Consider the following 27,084-nt stretch of genomic DNA (forward strand, 5'->3'; position numbering starts at 1 on the left):
AGTGACATTGAGAACACGCTAGTGCAGGGGAGAGGGAAGGGGGAAGTCTAGGGGGGAGGGGAGAAATGGAAAGTGCTGAACAAACAAATAAAAACAAGTGGTAGTGCAGCCAACTAGTGGCAAGTTCTAGGTTTAAGGCACAGACAGGGGGTGTCTGATAAGTGCAGAAAAGGGAGGGACTGTAGGGTTACAGATACAGACCCAAGTGCAAGGGTTGCCTGAAAGCAGTGCAGGTGCGTGGCAGGGCGGGCATGTACCTGGGCCTGAAATCGGAGGGTAACCGGGGGCACGATGCCGAAGCAGAACAGATCAGCAGAAGCGGAGAGTAGGCAAAAGCAAAGAGGAAGGTCTTGAGGTGCTTCCGGAACCGGTGATGGTTCTCCTCAAGTTTTAGAGTGACAGGGAGGCTGTTCCAGAGGGAGGCCCCAGCCGAAGGCAGAGATCTAGCCCCAGCTAGAAACGACTGACCCTCATGGAGTTGGAGGTGGAGGAGTGAAGAGCTTGAGAAGGAAGGTATTTACGGAAGGAGAGTTGAAGGTATTTTGGACCCACGCCCCAGAAAGCTTTGTGAACAATGCAAAGGGTCTTGAATTTAATCCTTGCAGCCACTGGGAGCCAATGAAGAGATTTCAGGGCTGGAGGGATATGATCCCAGGGCTTGAGGCCAAGGACAAGTCTTGCAGTCCTGTTCTGGATGAGTTGCAAAGGGAGGAGAGTAGAAGCAGGAAGATTTAGAAAGAGGCTGTTGCAATAATCCTTCCTAGAGAGAACCAGGACTAGAGAGACAGTGAGCTTCTGGGGGAAGGAGAGGAAACGCAGAATACCTCTGAGGAGGTGCAGTTGGAAGTTTGAGTTTTTAGAGACATCAGAGATGTGGGCAGAAAAGGAAAGCGTGGAGTCTAAGATGACCCTGAGGTTCTTAGCCTCGCAGGTGGGGTTAGGGGAGGACCATGGGAGGACAGGCAGAGAGTGATAGGAAAGGAGGGTGAAGGTGTGCCGATGAGGAGGATCTCTGTCTTGCTGGCTTCAAGGCAGAGATCTTTGGCGGCACACCACTCCTGAATAGCAGACAGGCAATCAGAAGAGGTGGCCGAAGGAAGCCTGAAAATGAGTTGAGTGTTATCCACATAGCACTGAAAACTGGAGCAGAGAGAGGCAATCGGATGGGCGAGAGTTGTCAGGTATTGGTTGAAAAGCCAGGGTGAGAGATTAGACCCCTGGGGAACACCACAGGTAGAGAGGGAGATAGAGGAACGGAAGGACCCAAGTTGGACCTGGGAGGGTCGATCAGAGAGAAAAGAAGTCAGCCAGGCCAGAGCCTGATCAGTGATAGTAACATGCTAATAGGAAAGCAATATGGCAACATGTACTTCCGTATACCAACATCCTAAGCCAAAAGATTATCATTCTAGTTTATATTCCACTTCCTGAATGGAAACCCAGAAGTGGCAGAATGCAAAATGATGCAAGGCTGCATGATCTATTTAACCACTGTACTTACAGCACTTTAAGACACACAATAAAAGAAGTTGTGTAATACACCCAGTGAAGTATGGAAATTCTGTGTCACAAACCACCCAGTTCGTTGTTATGGATGATGCTGAAAGACTTTTGACTAGTGACCTTAAAGCAAACTATTTATTTGCGGGTTAGGCTAGTAGAGATCATGGATATAAACACATCTTTAAATGGGCGCTTTGTGTTGCTCACTTGTCCTATTCCAGATCTACAAGGTAACTGGTGCTTTGCTGGGTCTTCGTGTGCTCTGCCTCTGCCACTGATCGAATACATGTTTTTGCAACCTGAACAGTGAGCACCTTAAGGCCCTGCAGAGACAGGGACGCTGTGCATCTGACTGCCCAGCTGAGACCTTAAAAACTGGCAGAGTTTGACCGCCTCAAGCTGATTCTGGTCTTGCCTCGAGAGATGCGTCTAGGGTGCTTTTTTGAGCTTTTGAACTAAAGGTACGCTCGAGGTACGGCGTACCAATGATTCATAGTACACTTCCACCTCTCCATAGATGTACTTAAAAAGTTCTTATTGTTCTCAAAAATCCACTAGTTTCTCACAAGTTCTTTTAAGCTACTTATAAATATCATAGAAGCCATTTTTGTAAGGGTTTGCATGGTGGTACTTGTAGTTTACTTTTCATCCATTAAATGTATGCGGCTACAAGTCCCAGCACGCACAATGTCCTCTTGGCATGTTTCAGGCTGAACCCCGGACATGGACGACACGGAACAAACCAGCCCATACTCATCTAAGTGGAAAGTGGAACTTTCATGCTTGAATACCTGAAGGCCGGATTAATACCTGAAGGACTTCAGGTGAAAAATATCCCCTGGGTTTTCACGGATAACCCCAAGTTTAAGATAAACTTCAGTGGGGTTGGAAACAAATGCATCCGAGACTGGATTATTCTTATCATCGACACTGCCCAAGAGGAGAGGAAATAGTGAAATTTAAACAAATCACAGTGGATCGCAAAGTACAAAAATTTAGAAAAGATCTCACCAATTATGCTGAAGAAAAAACATACCCGTATCTCAAAGAGACATACTATAGTGACCTACAACAGCAACAACAAACTATAACAGACGCAACCGTGTCATCAATTTTTTCCGGAAGCTCAGGATCCTCCAGCGGAAGCCACTCAAGTACATCAAACAGCAACAGAGGAGGTGGACCACCAACCCCCCATCCTTTTGTTCAGAGGGGGGGACAACGGGACAGACCGAAGAAACGCCCACAACAAACGGGCCAGTACATGAGGACATGCCAATGATACTCGAATCAACCTTAAACTCCATCCCCATTTTTAATCTATCCACCAGAACACTGACTCCATCTGAACAGAGCCTCCTAGAAAGAGGACTATCCTTTGTGCCAGCCACAAGGGCAGACCCATTCCAAACAGAGGCCGAACTCAGAAGATTTTTTCGGACCCTAAGATTGAAATACTTTTTTGAAATATACCTACCTGAAAAACAGAACTCGGAAGACACCACCAACCAAGAACCCACAGAAACATCAGAGAATGTGTCAGGCCTAAAAGCCAAGTCAAACTTTAATCCTCCTCCCCACACAATTCCAGGGGAGTTCGAAACCTTTGAGAAAATAGTTATGAAAACCATCAAAAGCGCACTGGAACAGAAGAACTATTATCAAGATAACCTAAACAAAGATGAAAGACAATCTCTCAAATTCCTGAACTCGGACAAAAACGTAACCATCAAACCAGCCGACAAAGGTGGCGGCATCGTCATTATGAACACTGAAGACTACAACAAAGAATGCCAGCACCTCCTAGATGACACCACGTCATACTAAAAACTGAACAGGGACCCTACGCAAAGTCTACTAGAGGAAATCAGCAGTCTCACCAGACACGCTGAGGATGAGGGCTGGATCTGCACCAAAGAATGCACTTTCCTGAATAAAATGCACCCCCGGACTCCAGCATTCTACATTCTGCCTAAAATACACAAACACGCCACTAAACCACCTGGCAGACCCATTGTCTTGGCCTGCGACTCGCTACTGGAACCCTTGTCATTATACACGGATCATTTTTTGAAACCTTTTGTGAGCAAAATGCAATCCTACATCAAGGATAGCACAGAGACCATCAAGACCTAGACACCGTCACTTTGACCACTAACTCCATCCTAGTCACCATGGATGTGGAGGCGTTATACACATCCATCCCGCAGCGAGAAGGATTACAAGCTCTCGCCACCTGCCTCGAGAGAAGGAGAGATGTGACCACTACCCCAACCAACTTCATCTTGGAATGCATCCGCATAGCCATGGGGGAGGACTTCTTCCTGTTTGGACAACAACTATACCAACAGATCAAAGGTGTCAGCATGGGTGCCACTTTTGCCCCAGATGTGGACAACCTGTATATGGCCCAGTATGAAGACGACAACATTTACCGAGACAACAACCCCTACAGAGCTAATATAAAGGTATGGCGCAGATACATTGACGGCGTCCTTGTCATATGGGAAGGCAACAAAGAATCACTCCTGGACTTCCACCATTGGCTCAATCTGCAAAAGACCCACATCAAGTTCACCATAGAGTGGGATTTCCAGTCCATAAATTTCCTAGTCCTTCACATCTAACGTTCAGGGAACCTACTAAAAACTGACTTATTTAGGAAACCAATGGATAGAAACAGTGTCCTGCATTTCTCGAGCTATCATCCACAGGGTTTGAAGTACAATCTCCCGTACGGACAATTCCTGCGCATCCGTGGAAACTGCACGGACAAAGAAAAATTCAACCTACACGCCAAACAACTACAAACTCGCCTAGGACAAAGTGGCTATCCAAACAAATCTATAAAAATGGCCAAAAAAAGCGCAGCAAACACAGACCGTTCCATCTGTCTCACCACCAAATCCAAGGATCCCGTACACAGGTCTGTCTGCGTCACAACCTTTAACCCAGTAAGCAACCTCATAAAAACCACCATCAGGAAACACTGGCACCTCATCAAAAATGAAGGAAGCCTGGCAAAGAAACCACTATTCGCGTTCAGAAAAAACAAAAATCTAAGGGACACTTTGGTCCATACTTTTTTGGAACCCTCTAAAACACCAGCAACATTATGGAACCTGCCACCAGTCGTGGGACACTACAGTTGCTGACACTGTGTGGCTTGCCGCCACACGACCAACAGCAAGACTTTCACCGACAAAGATTTCACATGGAACATGACGAACCACACAAACTGCGAAAGTAGATATGTCGTCTACGTCATCAAATGCCCATGCAACATTATATATATCGGAAAGACCATCAGACCTGTTAAACAGAGGATCAACAAGCAAAGATCCTGCATTAAGAATAAAGTACAGGATAAACCCCTGGTCGAGCACTTCAACAAAAAAGGCCATACGCATGAACAATTCACCTGTTCTGTGCTGCAACAACTACAGCCACAGAAACGCGGAGGCAACATAGACCTGGCCCTCACAAAACTTGAACAAAAGTGGGTCCACAGACTTGACACAGTCCGCCACGGCCTCAACATAACTGTAGAGTGGAAACATTATTGGGTCTAATCCCCACCCACGAGCACGAGGTGGACCCAGAGACGCAGTACCTACTGCTCACAATAATGCCATATATTGTTCGTTTGACCCGCGAAATTTTACCCAGAGGCTAGGTGTTTGGACTGAGTACATGCATATCACTAAACTGTATCAACCCATTTGGACTGTTTGTAATCACTGAATAGACCTGTGGCCACATGCTGTGTCTAGTACTTGATATGTGTTCAACATCATTGACTCTCGCTTTGCTGTACCACATGATTAGGCACCACATGTCCCAGCATCCATAGCGCCTCTCACTAATTCCCGTCCGTCACCAAGATCGCCCTCAGTGCTCCTCAGCGCCTCTACTAGACCAGGCACTACATGTCCCAGCATCTTTAACATTTCTAGTAGTTTCAGTCCTCCACCGAGACCGTCTTCCATTCGCGGAACGGCTCAGACTCCCATTGGTCCAAGCACCTCCCGCACCCGTGCCATTGGTCCAGGCACCACACTGGGACTAGCTTATTAGCCAAGCTGGTTCCATTTGGATGTTACAGCTACCATTACAGCAGCAGATCCCCCGACGATGCACGTTGCTCTCACGGCTCGCGGTAAGTGCACAAATCCAGCTGTCACGCCTCCAGAGGCTTTGCCCTCTACACTAATCCATTTACTCACTCACTGGAAGTCTTTGATAGCGGAACCACCTCCTTCTCCGTTTGGGTCCACATTACCATTTTGTGTATAAAATGCACAGCAACCACATGTTGCTATTCGGCCCTTCCAGCGCACTGCGATCCATCAGAGGAACACAGACACACCACTAGTTCGGACGCACTTCTGCTTTTTCTAACAAAGGCACTATTTTTGCGCTTTTTAAAACCAACTTGTCCTCACACAATGGGGACGTAATACCCTTCACGCCCTAGATCACTTAAGGCAACAGTTGACACCATGTTGCCCACACGCCCTGGAGCGTTGATGCACGTATGGCATTCACCATTACACAAACATCCAACAGTGTTTACTAGACCAGGGACACCCTCACCCTAGTTCTAGACGTTTGTATCGACGCTTGAAATTCACTTCCATCATTGCATTTTTACAGACTAGGGACCTTTCTAAGCCCTCCTCTAGCCAATAGGATCCTGACCAAATCGATACCTCAGGAACCCACGGCTCCCCCTAGTGCAGTCTCGCACCAACCATCCAGCACTAATCCTTGGATGGTTCTGTACAGCATCACCACTGCTATCACAGCAGCAGGTAAGCTGTCCCTTGACATGGCAATACTAGGCCTCAATTATGAAACAATAAATAACACAATTAGACCCTGAAATCCTCACAAATCCTTCTCTATTCACAGACAAAACGGAATACACCACATTTGGTGCTCATCCTGAAGAAGGCCAACACCATCCAGGCAACAATTCTGCCTTCCTGGCCGAAACACACCTGTGTCGATCCCCAGTGACACAACTGCAAATACCCTTTTTCGTGTATGTCTTGTAGATTATGTTGTGTACACCCAGTGTTTACGATGCCCTGGACCACCCTGTGTCCCGGGTGCACTACTGTATAAATATATGTTCTTCTAACTGTTGTATACCACTGTGCTCTTAGGTGGAACTCTGTACCTCAACACAAAAGAGGTTAATACTCAATCTGTATTTCCACCAAACTCAATCACGCTTGTCCGTTCTTTTTGAACCTTTCGTGCTTATCGAAAGCTATGTAAATTAATTGAACAATAACACTTGTGGTTTTCTGGAATAAACTCTTTCGTTGAGAACCGTAGCTTGCTTTTTTGTAGGATCTCACATCCTGATTAATTTTTGATTAATATAAAAGTGGAATAGATGGTATTCAAGTAACAGCTGAGCCCTTACAAGTAAACTGGCTGAAATTGCTGTACAGATTAACCCCACACAACCAATCCTGAGTCCCGACAGCCCCGACATTAGTTTAGCTTTCCAGATATTTTCCAGACCTAGCAACACTTCTGATTCCAAGTGTCATACGTCACATCTTTAACTCCTGCCCCCCCCCCCGATTCTTAACTCTTGCAACCCTCCCTCATATAGGGTCCATTATCAAGCATTAAGCCCTAACTCATTATCTTTCCCTTGCATTCACCATTCCCAGGAATTCCCTCTGGATCTTTGCTTCCACATACTCCTCCCTCTTCACACCACATCGTACTCCCGGGCTAGCCCATCTGTCCAAACAGAACTAACCAAGCCTGCTCAATGCGCCTGCACTAATAATCCTCACAAGCAAAGTCCTCAGCGCAACAGCCAACTAATATTCCCGTGCAACCATATGTAGGTGGTGGACCTAAACGCTGACTTGAGGTTTTCCAACTGTTCTTCGACTACATCCACTGGACTTTCCTGAGTGTGTCTGTTGCTGAAGTGCAGAAAATAACCCGAGGAGCAAGCCACTGTTTGCTTTTCCCAAATCCTCCCCCTGTCCCTTGACTGCTCTGTCCTATTTCAGCATTTTAACTAGGGCGGGGCGAGCAACTCTCCCATGACCTCTTTTGCAGCCTAGGTTCCTTTCCTCCTTACTAGCCGTGGAGTTTGGGGGGTGCTGGGAATGAGTGGTTGCAGGAAATTGCCCCCCAGACGGAATGTCTGTTGCTCTGTGGCACAGAGCCGCAATATGTAAAAGAAAATATTTTTAAAAAGCAAATCCTTCAGGGACTAGCCCGCCAGAAAGGAACAGAGTGCCACAAGGACTGCTTGGTATCTAAGTGGATGGGGTTAGGGTCTTGAGTCAATTTCAGCAATGTTGCAATTGTGCCTGGGAGCCCCACCCCACAAGAGTGAGTGAGCGAGCGAGGCGGAGAAGAGCAGATCCGGCAATCGCATGTTCACACCGCTCAAAGGCAATGTACCCATTTCAATGACAGATTGTGTACGCTGTCACAGGTTCATACCGCCCAGAGGCACTGTACGCATTTCAATGGCAGATTCCTTAACACTAGATGGCCATGTTGCTGCCACTGCAGCTGATACACCAATAGTCTGGTCCAATCCTCTGTAGCTCATTACTATTCCTTGTTGCTGAGGAAGTAAGGATCCATAGCTCATTAATTATTGCTCGGTTTCATCTTGTAAGAATGCTTCCCCTATGTTCTGGTGAATTTCTTGATACTGATGAGTACATTGCAAACACAGTTTAATAGCACCAAGGGATGTTACTAGAAGAAGTAATAGCTGTTGGATTACTTGTGTTATTAATTTTCGGATACAGTTGAAAAACATGCAACTAAAGATCTAAAACCAGGTATTAAATTTTAGTATTTCGAGCACAGCTCTTCTTCTAAGGCTGTTATTTACCAATTAATGTATTACGTCATACAATATTAATCATGTGTGCGAACCCAATAACGGTTAGCACAATGCAAGGTACAGTTTACATATGACAAACATGAATCCAGTTTGTAACAGGATCACATTGTCAATCCCAGTGGTGAATGTATTGCAACCAAAATACCTCCCACAATAATATGTGTAATGCATAAGCAAACACCAACTAAATGCCTTCATGCAAGCAAAAAAAGGATACATTCCCCGAAAACAGTGTAGCAGCCATGTAAAGAAAGAAAAAGAGAAAGGTACAAGTGAATCCCAATACTTTTATAAATAGAGAAATATTTTGTATGTAGTGTCACATCATAACATTCCATTCAGGCCCGTATCGGCCTTGTAGCCACTACCCAAAACTATATTATAATAAACAAATGTGTACCTTACAATTTCTGTCATGCATGCTTATGCTGAGTCCAAACTATAATTCAAAAGAATATCTCAGTTAACCAGAGCAACTTAGCCCCCAATATAATATTCTCAATACAGCCGCAGTTTTAGCCAAACCCAATAATCATCATTGTAAACTTGTCATTTCATTAAAATAATACAACTGAGCAAGGTCAAAGGAACCCACAAAAAGGGACAGACACTACCCCTGACGGTCATTCAACAAACAAATGGTGACAATGACTACTGCATGCAATTCAATGAAATGCATCAGAGCATGTGTTATATATACATAACGGAGGAACATAGGACATTCAATAAAATACCTACAACTTACATAATACAGTGTAGAAATACATGTGCCAAAATGAATTATTTTGGGCAAATTTAACAACTATTGCGATCTTGTGGGGGATGCATGAGGTCAGATGGTGCAATAGCAGAACATTAGATATAATCGAAAGATTGGACTGTTAGTGAGTAAAAATATTGTGACATGGACAAAAAGATCTACACAACTGGGGTCATTTATGTTATTGAATGCCCCTGTTTCCTACTATATGTTGGGAAGACTATGTGGGCTGTCAAAACAAGAATATCCAAGCACAGATCGTGCATCAAGAATAAAGTGCCCAACAAACCCCTTGTTGAACATTACAATCAGAGGAACCACACCAACAAGGACCTTAAGTGGTTTGTACTACAGAAATTGTCCACCAGTACACGAGGAGGCGACAAAACCCTCACCAAACTCGAACAGAAATGGGTGCATCGTCTTAACACGGTCAAAAAAGGTCTCAACATCACTGTCGAATGGAAACATTTTCTGTGATATCTCCATTAACTGTTCAACAACCCAAACAGGATCCTGGACGACAACACCACCACAAATAGACATCCAGGAGTGTCTGTGGCACCCACTCCCATTCCAACCAGGAAGCTCTCTCTCATTGTTATGTATCTTTGTTTTTAGTCTCCTGAAATCATTGGTAACCACCTCCTTACAAATTGTTCTTTGATCAATGCAGGAATAAGGTGCACTCTTATGAGACACTTAGGTGTAGACAGATTCTTGTTAACTTAAAGTTACACCCAGATCTCGAGACTCTCTTCATAGTACCAGATTCAATGCACATATTTGTAATTCCACCACAAGTGTTTATTGTAATAACATACCACAGTATTTCTCTGGAATCAGTCTTTGAACATTTTTGTGAATACCACCTGTGATGTTAAATCATGTCAGATCACCTCACCTGTTGCTTTTTATGTCGCGCAAGGGCCAGTTGTACGCACATTAGACATCTATGACTAACAAAGTACACCAAGTATTATCACACCGAACCGCACTGGCCTCTGTTGGCCGTGCAGGCCATTTAGCCCTGATCACCATGATAATTATTACCATCATATGTTATCCAACCCGGATCTTCATTTTCTAAAACAACATGAACTACGTGTTGGTTGCCATGATAACCATTTTCTAACAACCATGCATTTTCGACACTACAATTGTCCCTGAGCCTTTTGATGGCACTTAAATTGTTTTAGGAAGCACATGGCTGACCCCTATGTTCACGGGCTTACTTTGCAGCGCGATCCTATTATGCCACGTTGGCATCTTAACATGGCCGACACAATAAATAACAGTGGGCGTTTCCATAGCAACCTCACTCTGTTTGTTCCGCCAACGAGACGGGAGTCTCATCCCTGCACCCGCGGGTCTCCGGACAAGCACCATCTGCCAGGTAAATCTTAAATTATGTACCATCCACCATTTGAATCGTGCATGATTCTCTTCTTTTATCATGGCAGCACTGCGGCCAGCTGGGCTTTGTCCAACTTTGTTGCTGTTCACACCGGCACGGCTCGGGTGTTTGTGCCAGCGACATCAGCACCTTGCGAGCTGTCCACACTAGTCATGGGTATGGGGACACCTTGCCACATTACCCACCATATACCTATAGATCACAAGCACCCCTTCCTTGTAATCTAGACTGACTAGCCATGGGTTCAGCCGCACCTCGCAGCCCTTCTAGTCCTCACTTTTCCTAGGCTTCAGACAGTAGATTCCCGACTAACGCGCGTTTCCATCTCCTTTTTCTACAGGGCAATAAGTACTCATTACTCCCTATCCTGACCCACAGGTACCTTACGCCAGTGGCACGCCGGGCACATTTCTAGTGCTGGTAAGAGTCTTATTAATTCTTCTTCCCACTTATTTTTAACACTTTGGATGTACGTCTGACACTCATCCATTGTTACAGACAATCTCCATGCGTGTAACCCATCCCGGAACATCCCGGCAATTCCGGATGACTTGGACATCTGTTGCACATCCATGGACATCCATGCAACATATTACGGTAAGAACCGTGATTCATGTAGTCTCTCTCCGAGAGACCAGCATTTGTTGCTCCATAAATTGTTTTAATTACCTGGAACCCCACACACGCCTGACCCCCCTTTCTGTTGTTTGACTGATTACATAGGAGCATTCCACACATAAATCTTCTCTGTCCTGATGAAGGCCGATCAAGTTACAGCTACACAAGAACAGCTCTGAGGCCGAAACACAGTTGTGTAGACCTTTTTGTCTGTGTCACAATATTTTTACTCAATCTTTCGATTGTATCTCATGTTCTGCTATTGCACCATCTGACCTCATGCCATCAACCACAAGGGACTATAGAGATCGCAATTGTTGTTAAATTTGCCCAAAATAATTCATTTTGGCACATGTATTTGTACACTGTATTATGTACGTTGTATGTATTTTACTGAATGTCCTATGCTCCTCCGTTATGTATATATGACATATGCTCTGATGCATTTAATTGAATTGCATGCAGTAGTCATTGTCACCATTTGTTTGTTGAATGACCGTCAGGGGTAGTGTCTGTCCCTTTTTGTGGGTTCCTTTGACCTTGCTCAATTGTATTATTTAAATGTTCACCCACCTGGGTAGAGCAGGGACGTATCCAGACGCCCTTCTTTCTAAAATTAACTTGTCATTTCATCCCTTAAATGTCACTTACCTAAATTGATTCAAATTGTTGTCAATTCGCAAGTAGCTTATCTAGAAGGATTCATATCCAAAATAGTGGTCATTAGCGAAATCTACAATTCGTGCATGAAAAGACGAAGCTAGAAACGTCATGTTCGTAAACTGGAATTCCTCTTACTTCAAGGAGACGCTTCATAGATGATGTTATTATGGTTTGGTCTGGCTCAAATTAGCTCTTACTGGCATTTGTAGGATACCTTAATTCTACTGATTGGGGACTCATGTTTACTCATACAGTTAGCAACAGTATCATAGACTTTCTAGACTTAAAAATGCACTTGACACCGACATGGTATGTCACACATACATTTAGGAAGAGTACCTCGGTAATTGCTGTGCTACATGCAACTAGCTGCCATAAAAAGTCAATCATATCTAATATCCCCTAGGGGGAGTACATAAGGGCCAGAAGAAATTGTAGTTGTACTAGTGACTATATGATTAAATGTGCACACATCATCAGGAGATTCTTGTCCAGAGGATACAAAACAGGTGCATTGGACAAAGCACAAAAACAAGTTAATGTTATGGAGAGACTCGATCTGCTGAAACCCAAAGCTAAGCAATTGGAATGTACATATAACAAACTAAGGTTTATAATGCAGATAGCCAACAGTTATACCATGTTCTTAATAGACATTGGCCCCTTTTGCAATTGGATAAAGATCTAGTAGAGTCTATTGACATTCCCGATGGCGTTCAACCTACCAGCGCTTTGAGGTCATACCAATGATACATGAGGCGCTATATAAATGGCAAGTAACATTACATAAGATAAACCATTTATAACCTTCTGTAAAGCACAAACACTTAGGAATATACTTTGCCCTTCCTTTATGAGCAATCCCAGTAATGTAGGCAACTGGATAAACCGCATAAGACATCTAGGTTTTTATAAATGTGGTGGATGTTCCATGTGCCCGTACGCTTTAGAAACCAAGCAGCCTAACTTTGGTACGATTGGCACACATCACGTGGCTACTTTCATTAATTGCAAAATGTGTTGTCTATTGTATTACTTGTGTATGTGAAGCTCATTACATTGGCAGCACCTTAAGGGCACTTAAGATTAGGAACAGAGACAGGATGCCAAATACTCATTGGCAACAATTTCATCAAATGGAGGATAAAAGGGATATAAGCTTTGTTGGTATGGCTAAAGTTATGTTATCACCCAGAGGTGGTAATTTAAAACTGAAACTTAGAAAATTAGAGGCATGCCTAATATGCAAGTATAGAACAGCACATATTGGTTTGAGTACGGATTATGAACTATCAGTATTCCTGTGATTGGCACTGGGAGGACGTTGTAGGTCACGATTTCTAAATGGTTAATTTGTTCAATTGCAAAAAAAGGCAACTAGTCATAGAAATATGTGAAACACAACTATATGGAGCTTTTAAATGTTGTTCAGGTCAGTTTATTATGTTGTCATATAAATTGTTGATGTATCAAAATATATATTTGGCATGCTTTGTATGGTGTCACATCAGTAACATCACATTAGCTATACATACATCATTACTCTTATGTTAAATAGCAGTGGTAGCTATGGGAACCCAGTATTTATGTGCATCTTATGCAATAATGACTTCTAGCAACCACACATATGGGATTGCATATGTTTGATCGATTGCAGTGTTCTTTAGCTATTATGTACAGAACGCTGCCATGGTAACTTTATATTCTGAGTCCATGTTTCTACATTTGGATGTAATAACCACTTACAGGAGACTGAGCATGTCGGATCGACCCGCACCAAAGAGCACTTATTCAGGTGCAGTTAAGGGGGCAGAATGACAGGATATGTATTAATAGAGGATCTTATGGCTAATTCAGGTTTCTATAATGGGTATTCTATGCGGGCCCAGAAATGTTCAGTTGCTCAGTCCTCATCTGTTCTCTGCAGTCTTCATCGGTAGTCAGCTTCTCAGACATATTGGGAAAAAGTTTGAGCATAGACTGGTAAAAGTAATCTTGGAGTGATAGGTGTGAGTCAGAGTGAGCCTTCTTTTGTGGCACATCAACCCTCAGTGTACGTGGCCATCATCACCTGCTCTGGATCATACCATTACCTATTGAGAAAGTTATGGGCTGATCTACACATATAAAGTTATGAAAGAGATAGTGTATCCAATCTCCTTAAACAGTTTGTCTCATCCTCAGGGCCCAACTCCGGTTTGTGAAAGGGGAGGTTCTTCCAGGCATGCTCTAAGCCAGTCAGCCTTAGTTCCTTAGGGGTGTATTTCTTCTTCTGGCCCAGGTCCACGTCTGTACTAGCATTTGATACACTGCTATCTGGATAGTGCCCATATGGATCTCCTGCGTGGTCGCAGATGCCACTGCCTCACTCAGCATCTGCAGCCCTGCCTTGGATTTGGGAAAACAGGAAGCACTGCCTATGTACAATCTTTTATACTCCAGGTATGGGGAGGAGCCGTGAGATGAGGGGGAGGAAAAGAAACTTCTAAGTGGAGGCGATGACATGGAGAAGGTAATCCTCATACATGAGGACGGGGTCAATGGAGGTGGCCAGTGGTACTGCTCATGGTCAAGCCATATGATTCTCTCCAGCAACCTTTCCTTATCCATGATAGTGTAATGCATCCCTGACATGCTGCTCCCTCCTTCAAAGGCCTAACAATCCAGCTGCTCTCTGCTGTCTGCCACACTCTATTCAGCTGGTTGAGACCACCGCTGAGCAGTTTGCAACTCCCATCTCATGATTTCTAGCCTGTTTTGGACTTCTTCTCACATGATGCGTTGCCATTGACTATGTTGGCTAGGGCTGATGGAAGGTGTAGTGCAAAACATCTAAAGAGCCAGTGGTTGCAGAAAGTTGTGTCAACTGAGAAATGGCAGTCCAGTCACCGGCCCCAGGCTTGTCCCCTAGACACCTGCAGTACTGGTACAGAGTTTTCAGAGGACAGAGAGTGGGAGCAGGAGACTGTGAGAAAGAAAAAGAGGAAGAGACAAACAATAGAGCTAAGTGAAAGGTTTGGACAGGAGAATGAGAACTTAGACAGTGGTCAGAAGAGAGATCGGTTATGAAAAGAAATGAGAACGAGCAAGACAGCAGAGAGAACAATGGACGAAATAAGACAGTAGAGAGAGAATGAGAACCCATTCATGATCTAGTGGCCTATAGCGAGAAGTGTGATGTACAAAAGAGGGTCATTTTTAGGTCAGTGCACAAGAGCACGTAGCACTGGTCCTCCACAGCCCCTTGACCAGTGGTGGATGTCTTGGTAAGTAGTGGGGCGACCTGAGCAAGTGACAGAAGGCTGTTGGAGAGGGTGTGGGATAAGAGCGAGGGCCACAGAGCAGGAATTTCCTCCAGCACCCCTGTAGTGTCAGGGATCCAGTCAACATCATTATGTTAAAGGGGCCCGATAAAGGGTAGAGGAAGATCTGATGTAGGGATGGCAGTTACGTGAAGGAAGGGAAAGAATAAAGATGATAAAGGGCAGAGGAAGATCTCATGTAGGGATGGCAGTTACGTGAAGGAAGGGAAAGAATAAAGATTGTTTTACTTTTCCATGGTGTCCATGTCCTCTGCAAAGGAAGACGCTGTGTGGGAGCAAAGATGTGAGTTCTGCGTTAGCCCCGCGGACTACCAACTGGTGACAATACGGTGAACCTGCGCTACTCCCCACAAGAGAGAGAGAATCGGAGGCCAGGCGCCCTCCGGTGTCATCAGGGCATCGTGGAGATGTCTGCTGTGCGGGCACATGTTCGGCGGTGAAAAAGAGGAGTGCAATAAAGGGCGCACTCAGCCCAATCAGCTTGTGGGGATAGCGTTGACAGTAGAACCCACGGCCCAACCCGGGTTAAATCTACTCCAGAGGCCCATGGGGCAGTGGTGATAAGAAGAAGCACGGCCCAGCCCGGCGCCCTGAGGCCATAACAAGAAGGCCAGGAAGGAAGCCCAACAGGCTCTGGCAGCAGTGCTTAAGGCAATAGCTGGTGGTGGGTACTTGCAAAACGGGCACATGAGACAAGTGGTGGCAGCACAACAAAAGGTGAGGCACCAGAAACGGGCCAGTCATGCCCTTTAAGACATCACTAAGTATTGTGGCAGATCAGAAGGAGGGTGCGGACACTGTGAGAGCATTTACAATTCATGTTTACTAAATAATAGGAACAAGGCCTAACTTTCCCTAATACTATGGGGTGTTCCTTACCTATATGAATAACTGTGGTGCTTGTCAGTCATGAGGAAATGTCCAAATGAAAAAGTCTGCTGTCCAAAACTCCAAACATAACTGAGTACAACACTAATATAACAAACTAAGGCCAGATGACGGCATCTCGGACAATGAGCTTCAATGTAATCTGCCAGTAGCACATTCTGAATCTACTTGTGCGGTATTATATACAGATTTGATGCGACAATTGCAGACCAATGGCGATACTATTGCCCCTTTGTAAAGGGTTCAAGCGAATATCCAACGTAATAACCAATGGTATAGTGGACAATTGAAAACTCTTAAAGAGTTTATACAGCAAAACTGAGAAAAAAGGACTTAGCACTAGAACAGAATTTGCACTTATTGGGGGTCATTACGAGGTTGGAGGTAAGTAAGTGTCCTTACCGGCATGGAGCAAATAACGTGTCCGTGTATCAAAGTACGTGCATTGCGAAACGGAAAACGAACAGTGGCGACAGTGCTACAACAGTGGTTGCGAACTACGTTCATGCCCAGACAACGAAGGGACACCGGAATTATACTGTACAGCCAGGCGAAGACACACTGTACACTGGCGGCATATTATTAAGATACCACAAGTGCGGCAAATTTACCGAACAGTCGGGGGAAGGGATGGCTGACATAATTTAATCCAAAATTGGGTTCAAGACAACTACCCATGATGACATCGCTCTGAGAAGTACTAGACACTCTCAAACTTTGAAAGTCAGGATTGACTCAAAGGTGAAAAATTCAACACCAAATAAGATGATTTGACTCCCACACGTTAAAGCAGCTACAAGAGAAGCAGAAAGTGGTTATGCTGATCAACTCTGGGGTATAAAGTCTTTGTTGACCTTTTGAAGGAATCGCGTCTTGAAGATGGCCTAACAAAAGAGAGATCTAAGACACTACAGATAGTGTCTGAAACAAATAACCGGCAGAAACATGTCGGCATCTATCTGCAATACCCTCATGATTTAACTGTGGGATTCATATACAAACAAAGCATTTTGTGTTTGTTTGCACCCCCGTGGTCCATGAGTACTTTTGCACCTTGTTTTGTCACAGTGAAACAAAGTTTTTTTAACAAACTAAGTCTTGATTAATTGTTTAATTGTGTAATGTTGTTTGTAGGGCATTTGTCGCCCCCTGCTTTTATCCACACAAATATTAAAAGTGAATTTATTTTTTCTAATTAAGTGCCTGCATTGGGTTCATGATGTCCTTTAGTAGTAAAATGGGATGTGTCTAGTCTGTGAGCGTTACGCTGACACATTAGGGCAACGGAAAGAGGGGTAATCAGACTCACTCTCTGTTATTTCGTGTAGCAAATAGCCTGCTATTAGAGGGCTATTACGACTTCGCGGGCACAAGCTTTGCGCCATGCCGGTAACGACCTTACTGCCATGCCGCTAAAGATCCAAAAATCACCCTTAGCGGCATCGAGGGAAGCGCAGATAGCACCACCGCCATCCATGCCTCCGGCATTAGCGGTGACCGCCATCAGTGGTGACCGCTAATAGCAGTCACTGCTAATAGCGGTGACCATAAATAAGCGGAACCGGAAGTAGCGTCACCGCACAGGAACGGGAAAGAGCACAGCGGCCATTTTGAAAAACACAATCATTGCCATCCTCTGCACCCAGGATCCACATCACCACCACACCTGTCCCAAAATAAACCAGCAGCTTATTAGAATGCCCAAGGCACTTAAAAAAGGAGCTGCGCGCCTGCGCAAGGAGTGCTTCTCCGAAGAAGATCTCAGCATGCTTGCGGACACCTTGGCTGAAAATGGGGATGTAGTGTTTTCTAATGATATGCATAGACCAGCACTGTTGCGCAAAAAAGAGATCTGGGCCGAGGTAGCGCGTAAAGTGAGTGCGTTTGGAACCACCCCACGCACGGTGAAAGATGTCCGGAAGCGCTGGGATGACCTACGCCAACGTGTAAGGAACATCCTTGCAGCAAACCATATCCCGGGAATGGCAACAGGTGGCCGAGGCGGCTCACCCATAAAGATGACTCGCTGGGAGGAGACTTGTGCGAGCACCATCGGAATGGAGTCAATCGAGGGAGTGGGGGATACGGAGAGTGGAGTCCCGTCATCGGCTGAAGCAGGTAGGTGTCCCAAATAAACCACTGTAATGCAAACCATGAAGATGTCCCCCCGAACTAACAGTGAAATGATGCAAAGCAGGGGCCACCAGACACATGTACGCAACCCTGCCTACAGGCAGTGCACAGCACCATCTTATCCACATGCATGATGCACCCCATACATGTGACAGCCCAGACGCATCCCTGCATGACCCACCCAATAGGCAAGCAACCCGTATGTCACTAGTCCAACGGCGAATACCTGCCATTCCATAGAAATGCAGTTACCCCAATGCATGCCTGATGCACGTAGACCCATCACTAATGCTCTCCCTCTCTTGGTCCCCCACAGGCACACAATCTGACAGCGATGATCAGGACCCCATGGAGCAGCCTGTGACACCAGTCAAGAAGTCCAGGGGCATGGAGGGGGCAAACAGGCCCTCGTCATCAACGGGAAGAGTGAAACCAGGACCACCTCACAAGCCCAACACAACCCAATAACCTACAGCACCAATGTGCAATAGGGCCACAACCACATCACCCACACCAGCCACCACCACACAGGAGCCAGTGGCTGAAGGCGCTGTATTCACTGCCAGCAGTACTGTCGACACCCGGAACACCTACCGCTACAGACCCCTGCAGTCACCCCACCTCTCCCCACCCAGCATACACAATACCAGCAGCCATGAGCTGTCTGCTGTGGAGTCATGGTCAAGGAGCTTCAGCCCCACGGGGAGCATGCATGAAGTACCAACCATGTTGCATGTACCTTCGACATCCACCAGTGTCCGGGACAGGCAAGAGGGGATCACGGTAATCCAACAGGGCCAGGAGGAGCTGACATGGCTGGTGACCCAGCACATCATCGAAAGTGGCCAGGCAAGGGAGGATATCAGGGAATGTGCAGTGTCCCTCAAAGCTGCCATTGAGACCACTTCGAGAAACATATGCAGCGAATTGGTGGCTGTGAGGCAGGTCCTCACCCGCATGGTGGAAGCCTTGGAGGCCCTGCGTCCCCCACAGGTGGTTGAACAACCAGGCACCTCCTCAAATGCCAGCTCCACACAGACCAGCCCCTGCGTAGGTCTGGGAGGAACTTGCGCAGGTCAGACAGGGGTCCACTCGATGCTGGCAGTGGAAAAGGGGTGTAGGTGCAGACTGCCATTCCGAACTCGTTAAGGCTAATGGTGCATGCAAGTGCACACCATGTGTGGGGAAGTTGAGGGGGAGGCGGAGGGGGGAGAGGGTGTGTGGGGAAGTTGAGGGGGGCGGGGGAGGTGGGAGAGGGTGGATGGGGTCGAGGGCTTGTGCACATTCTATGTTCTATTTGTTCAATACACCTGTTGTGATATGAGAATTCACATGACCGGACATTGCTTTTTGTGTACATGTGCTTTATTGGTGAACAGTGTACAGTGTCCATCATGTCCCTGACACACCCAGTGCCCTGAGTCCCACCTCCATGGCACACTCCGCATCCATGTGTGTTAGAAACATTGGTTAATCAAAGTCTGGCGCACGGCACGTCCCTCCTGTGCATCGCTACCCCCCTGATGTGCAGCCCCATCTCCTCCCTCCTCATCCCCCTCATCAGGTGGTTGTAGTTCAACGTCAGCGGGCAGAGGCACATTCCGTTTGATGCACATATTGTGTAGCATGACACATCCCATGATGATCTTGCCCACCTTCTCATGCTCGTACAGGAGTGCCCCACCAGACCTGCTGAGGCAGCAAAACCGTGCCTTCAAAAGGCCAAATGTCTGCTCGATTACCACCGGGTACGTGTATGTGCACGATTGTAGTTCTCTTTGTGCCTGTTCTGCGGTTTCCAGACAGGGGTAAGGTGCCACCTCTGTGCAACAATGGTAATGTGTAAGTGGTTAAATCAAATGGGACCTGTATCAATGACACAATAGCATGCATTTATTTCCTGTTTGCATCTACATATCCATGCATGAATTGAGCTACTCAAAGTAACTACAATGTGTGAATTCATCTGATGGACAGGTGTGCGTGGCATCGTCTAGTGGGCACAGGGGTGTCCTATTCCTTATGAGTGCTCATGCACTGTGGTTGCCCACGCTGGTTGTTCCCATGTTCTAGGTGATGTGTAGTTAATTGTATGCTTTTATCCGGTCACCGTCGATGCCAGACTCTTGTTGATCTCACTTTCCACGCAGGATGTTGCCATGCTGGTATGCTGGACCTCTGTGTTGGTGTAGGAGTGGGATCATGTATTTTGGCCTCATGTGACTCCTTTGTACGCACTAATGGACACCTGTCCTTCTTGATGATGTAAATTGGTCATGTGCATTGGCCATACTAACAGCATGTCGCTGCATTGTGTTGCAGGGGCTACGGTCTGATTAAGTGCAGTGTACATGTTGATGGCTATGGCATGGTTGCAGCATGCCTCATTTTCATAGTAGTGCAGCTTACATCTTGCATTTAGGTGTCAGGTGTCAGGTCCAGTCTGTCCTGCTTTGGGGTATGAGCATGGTCCATCCTCTCAGCTACTCTCAGCCAGGTGAAGTATGCATCTCTCCCCCCCCCCCTTCTCAGCCAGGTGAAGTATGCATCTCCCCCTCCCCCTTCTAAGCCAGGTGAAGTATGCATCCCCCCCCTTCTCAGCCAGGTGAAGTATGCATCTCCCCCCCCCCCTTCTCAGCCAGGTGAAGTATGCATCTCTCCTCCCAATCATCTCCCCACATCACAATGCCATGAGCTTGACAAGCAACTCACCGAGTAGCCAGGATCGTTGCCCTGCGTGTCGCTCCATGTACCGTGGTATCGTGGAGTTCCGCATGACCATTGAATCATGGGTTGATCCGGGAAATCCGGCACAACAATGTGTGATGATCTTGTTTGAGTCACATACCATTTGCACGCTGATGGAGTGGTACAACTTACGGTTGCGGTACACTACCTCCATGGCATGTGGGACCACCAATTCCACATGGGTGCAGTCGATGGCACCGATGCAACCTGGGAAGCCTGCCAGTGAATGTAAGCCACCTTTGGTGTTGGAGATCTCCTGGGAAGTCCGTGGTAGGAATATGTGGTCGCCTGTATGCTTCAGGAGGGCATCGAGCACTTGGTTCAGCGTACGTGAGAATAATGGTTCTGATATGCCATGCATCTGCCCTACTGTGTGCTGGTGGTGCCTGTGGCCAGGAAGTGGAGCACAGACACCACCTTCATTAGAGGGGGGATGGCGGTACGGATGTCTATGAGGCTGGCAATGTCACAATGGTGGTGATGGTGTCCCGGTCCAGACGGTACAGGGTGTGGATCTGCTCAGGGGTTAGGCTGCATGGACTGGCTCTGATTCGAGGGATTAGGGGCTGCCGGTGTGGTACAACTGCCTGCACTGGTGGTGCATGCTGTGCCTGCATCACCCTCCTTCTCCTCCTGCATCTCCTCTGTGCTGCCTGTTGTTGTTGCTGCAATCATGTCCTCCAGCCCCAATATTACTACTAGTATTGGTATCATTTTGGTGTGTGACTGGGTGTGGGAAGGGGTGGGGTGTGCTCCTTTTGTGCTGGCCCAGTATACATTGCCTCCACCTGTGATGATTGTGTGCACCTGTGGCAGTTGGCAACACCGCACATGGCCATTTACGGGTGGTTCGTGATGGCGGTATTTACTCCATGCCGGTAAGGTACTTTTCGGGCTTCAGTAGGCCGTTATTTGCTTGTCTGCCTGATTGTGTTCAGCTCCTGTTTACGCCATGCCGGTATTGCCAGCATGTAGGATCGCGTGCCCGTGCCAATGCCACTATTAGAGGTACCGTTATTTACGATGCTGCTAATAACTGGTTGGCGGGTCGTAATGGACCGGAGCGGTAAGCGATACCGGTAATCCTTTACCAGCATCGTTTTTCCCTTACATCCAAGCTCGTAATGAGGCCCATTCAGTCCAAGTTTGGACTAAAAATGTATCCGGATAAAATTGTATTGGCCAAATCTTTATGTCTCCAAAAACAGATTAGCCTTGCAGATAATAGACAAAAGGCTTTGTTTAAAGAACTTGTCCAATCCGACTTGTATCAATGCCAGTATACCTATATCCCAAAAGATGGTTAATGATTTTAATATATTTTCTTCAAAGAAAATAGGTCTATTTAGAACCCATATAGATGCCCAAGCCCTGCCCTTACACACTGAGTCCATGGCTAGTTCTACGGTTGACAACCCAATGACTATACCAACGTTTATCTTTTTAACGGTTACTGTAGAAAGCATTGAGAAATTGATTGCCAACTTTAAACCCACCAATCATAGCTATGACCCTGTCCCGGCCTATCTGGTTAAACAACATGCATGTGCTCTTAGTAATTCTATTCATACCTTGGTGAATATGTTGCTCATCCAAGGTAGTGTACCGGGAGAATTGAAAAAATCATATTTTACCCCATTCCTAAAGAAACCTCCTCTGGACTATAACATTTTATCTAACTACCGTCCCATTGCAGGTCTACTATGGCCAGCTACAATTATGGAGAAAGTTCTGACTACACAGCTGCAATACTTTCTGGCAAAAATAATGTTCTTGATTCCTTTCAGTCAGGATTATGGTCAAGCCATGGCACTGAAACAGCCCATGTGGCTGTCTGGGATGATTTGTTGGGGGATGCTGATCAGGGTGACATCAGCATGCTTGTCAGGCTTGACCTGTCGGCAGCCTTCGACACATGGGCTTTGAAATACTCAAATCTAGAATGTGTTCAGTGGCTCATATATCTGAAGAGGCCATTCAATGGTTTACTTAGTTCCTGTCTGACCGTACTCAACAGGTAAGGGAAGGTACCTACCTTTCTGAGGCATTGCCAGTGACATCTGGAGTATCACACCGTTCTTCCCTGTCACCCTTGCTATTCAATGTGTATTTCTGCAAGCTGCTTAACATCTTTGCACAATTACATTTTCAGTACCATTCATATGCGGGTGATGTGCAAATTTATGTTCAGTTAAAACAACCGTTGGAAGCAGTGGAGTGAGTTCTTTTATATTGATCGGCATAGAATGTTACACATTTCACCAGTATGTTAGTTATTGACATCCACCACTGCAGAAGGGGTCCACTACAGTTGGTATGGTGTATATGGTCCACAGATCAGGTAATGACTTGGTTAACTTCCTTTCTTTCTGTCCACCCATCCCAGGTGGAACCCAAAGCCTTTCCTACTTCTATGGTTCTTTCAAACTATGGCGTTCCCCAGGGATGTAAGCTATCCCCCTGGTTCTTCTCTTCATTAGCAATGTCACCTCTCAATTACAGTGTTATGTGCATGACACATAACTTTCTTTCATGCTACCCTCAGCCGCCTCCTCTTCATCACTCATATCTGACTGTCTGTCCAAGATTCTGTCATGGAGTGCTGCAAACAACCTCTGCATTAGCACCAGCAGGACTCAGTCCATTTGCATTGAGTCCCAAGCTCCAGCTTTACCACTTTCTCTCTAGCCGGACTCCCTTGGACCTGCAGCGGCAAACACCTGCACAGATATTTTATTTTTTTATTTTTTTTATTTTTATTGGTTTGTTCAACCTTTAAAAAACAAAACTAACTAAGCAAACAACACAAAAACAAAAAAAAGACATCACATGTGAATTCTTTTGTTTTGTTTCCCTCCCTCTCTCCCTCCCTCCACCATTTCGTCTTAACAACTCTTTTAACACTTCCATCGTGTCATATTGAGGGATAGTATCATGACAGCTACCAGAGAGTTCAAGACTTTACTTGCACCAGATTTGCTTATTGGTCGTCCAGGCGTCCTTTTACTACACGAAGAAAATTTATTAGTGCAAATAAAACTGCTCTGTTGGATCCCTCGAATAAAGCTGCCCACCAGTCATCAGCCGTCATATGTAGATGCTCATTAATCAGCTCTCCAAAGTGGATTTGCCTTTGATGTTGAAAAAATTGGCAGAACAGTGTTAGATGTTTTAAGGTCTCCTTATCCTTGTTACAGAAACTACACCTTAGGTCGATGTTCGCGCACTTCGCCCAGCTGTTCATACGCTCCTTTGTTTTTAGCATGTTTAGCCTAAAATGCATATATAAAGATCTTGCATGATGATCTGGAAAAAGGGTTAGGTAGGTGTGCCTCTGATGATATGCTTTGGCTTCTCCTGGGACCTCTTGCATTAGAGTTCAATTAACTCTTAAGTCGCAGGTTTTAATCCAGTCAGCTCTCCAGATATTAGTTTTTGCCAACTCGGGATTCTCAGATAACATTGTGACAGGAATGTCAAACTCCTTTAAAAGTGTTTCACAAAGGAGATTCCATTGAAATAAAATCGTATGTTCTTTAGCAGTATCCGGCCTGTGTAATATTTGAAATTGGCTCGCTGGATTTTTTAACAGTGTTTCCTAAAGAGATTCAATAGATTCCAGCTGACTCTTGCGTTTATCGAAATGAGGCCCAATTCATATCGAGGACAAACCGTCGAGGTACCTTTGGGAAGCTGTAGAACTCGCGTCCAGAATATATTTTCAAGTGAGTTCCACAGGTCACTTGAACAACCAAATGCGTTTTCACCGCCATAGATTAAGGCGGGTACCACTTTTTGTTGGTAAAATTCAATTACTGGTTTTAGGGAGAACTTTCCAAATTTTTTGTTAATTAGAATCGCTTGACAAGCCATCTGTCGGCATTTGCTCTTTGCCAATTCTGCCCATGGTGCATCGTTTCTACTGGCACTGATCTTCATACCCAAGTATGTCGAGTTTTTTACAGTCTGAAGCTGTTCGTTACCAAGACACCATCTGTTCTTTTTCCGTCGAATGCTGCGGCCTTGCAGTTTCTCCAAAATTAGAATTTCGCATTTTTGTTTGTTGATTCGAAGGCCGTTATCTGTGGTATAACTGTCGAGACAATTTAGTTTCCTCTGAAGACCTATAGGAGTCAGATCGACTAGAATAAGATCGTCAGCGTAGACCAAGTAGTTGATCGGCGAGCCATGTAGTTTCGGAGGAAATGTTGTTACACCAGTGAATGCCTCATTTATATCAGATATAAAGAGGTTGAAAATACTGGCTGCCAAAGGGCAGCCTTGTTTCACTCCCTTCTGTGTACTGATGGGGGCAGATAACGTGCCTTTGGTGTCCAATCGGATCTGGATAGTGGTATCCGTGTGTAGTTCACGAATCGCTTCCACTAGACTTAGAGGGCAGTTCCATCTAGTGAGTTTCTCCCATAACAGCTCTCTGTCTACGCTGTCAAACGCATGGGACAAATCTATCAGAGCCAAATAGATCTTTGTGTTAGTTCTGATTGCTTCCATCTTTATGAGGTTCAATATCAATAGGTTCAAGCCGCATCCAACTCCCTTTACAAACCCTGCTTGTCTGGGGTCTACATGGTTATGATCTTTAGCCCATTTTAACAGTTTCTGTTGCAAAAGGGTAGCATAAATCTTTCCCAACACGTCAAGCAGAGCTATGGGCCGGTAGTTTTTTGGATTTAGACGGTCTCCCTTTTTAAAGATTGGGACCACTACAGCGCATTTCCAAGACTTTGGAGTTGATCGACTCGCAATGACTCGGTCAAACAGAGTAACACAAAAGTCTGTCCATAACGCTGGAGTTTTTTTCAGTGTATAATTTGTTAGGCCATCAGGGCCGGGCGCTCTAGAGTCGTGCACATTTTTGATTATATCCAAAATGTCACTTCTCTCAAACGCTAGGTCCCACTTGTTTGACGTCGTAGGTACCCAAGATGGTACGGGTTTGTCACTGCCAAAAAGATCTTTAAAGAAGGTCGACCACTCAGCTTCAGTTACTGCTATGGCTTGAAGGGCTTGCTGTGGAGCCATAGTGTTATTTATCAGTTTCCAGTATGCTGCTGAGTTTTTACCAGCCATTCTTTGCAGCATCTCTTCTGAGTCGTTTTGAAGCATAATAGCTGCATGTGATTTAAGCCAGTTTCGGTATTTGGCCTTGATCACTCTTTTACTCTCTTTCATGTTGTCGGTATATGGACCTTTAAGTTTTCTTAGTTTTTGTCTCATCTCTCTTTTGCGTTGCAGAATAGAAACGTCGAATTTATGTTTTGGGCGAAACTCGGCGTGTTTTTGCTTATGTTTATGTTCCTCAAAATTTGACAGAAGGTTTTGATATTCCAGAGATTTAACAGTGTGTTGAAAGGCATTAGAGATAGCCGCTACTTCTGAATCCAAGAGATTTAGACGTATTCTACTAGTCCCGGTGCACACCGCAAACGGCCAACAGATATGCTCGCTCACACAAGGGTGGTGAATTGATAATTTTACCATGTCGTGATCACTGTGTTGCATTTTAATGACTTCCAGTTTTGTTGCTCTCTTGTGGATATTTTCAGTCACAAATATATAATCATTGACCGATTTTTGATTGTTTCTTCTCCACGTAGGGCATGCCGGAATATCACCAACTGTTTGTCCATTGAGCATGTGCAAGCCTCTAAGATCTAGTTCCAGACACCATTGAGCTGCAGCTTGTTTGCGTTTGCAATTGCCTCTCTTATTTTCCTCAGTTTGTGCAATATCTGGAATACAGACAAAATTTAGATCTCCACATACAATTAAATCTATCGGTTGCTCCTTTATAAGTAAATCATCGATCAACGTTGTTACAGTATCGATAAAGGTACGCTCTTCATTGCGTTTGTGGTTCCAGTATAAGTTGATAATGTGCAAGCAAGCTTCCTTGTTTGTTTCTTTCTGGTAAACACCAACGGCAGAGACCTGAATAAATGGTGAAGGGTTATCTGAGTTGAGGATCCGAAATCCAATGCCTTTCCTCACAGCCAAGAGGAGTCCAGCCATTGGCCTTCCCTGTGTTTGTTTTATAGCGGGATTAATAGCTATTTCGAATCCTTCCAACAACGGACTTTGAGAGAGCCATGTTTCTTGTAAACAC

This window comes from Ambystoma mexicanum, chromosome 1p, assembly GCF_040938575.1.
Source record: "Ambystoma mexicanum isolate Mex_15411 chromosome 1p, UKY_AmexF1_1, whole genome shotgun sequence".
In the NCBI taxonomy this organism is placed as follows: Eukaryota; Metazoa; Chordata; class Amphibia; order Caudata; family Ambystomatidae; genus Ambystoma; species Ambystoma mexicanum.